The sequence below is a fragment of the Argopecten irradians genome, chromosome 9 (assembly GCF_041381155.1).
Source record: "Argopecten irradians isolate NY chromosome 9, Ai_NY, whole genome shotgun sequence".
In the NCBI taxonomy this organism is placed as follows: Eukaryota; Metazoa; Mollusca; class Bivalvia; order Pectinida; family Pectinidae; genus Argopecten; species Argopecten irradians.
Genome location: NC_091142.1, coordinates 12,687,979 through 12,688,251, shown reverse-complemented (window position 1 = coordinate 12,688,251; position 273 = coordinate 12,687,979).

The following is a 273-nucleotide window of genomic DNA, read 5'->3' as shown; positions in this document are numbered from 1 at the left end:
TTTCATCTGGATACATTTTTAATAATCTAAGTGATGTGTGCTATACATTACGTGCTCTAGCTTTGCTGGACCAGTAGGTTATATGTAGAGGATCTTACATGTGTGACTATGTGATAAAAATTTATCAAGCGAGTTCAATAATTTGTATGTAGTTTTTTTTTATTTAACGAGTTTGATCAATTTCACATCACATAGTCACGACTGTCAGATTTTATTTATCACATAACTTTTATTAATAGAAATATAGGCAAAATTTTTAATTTCGTCTCTTTA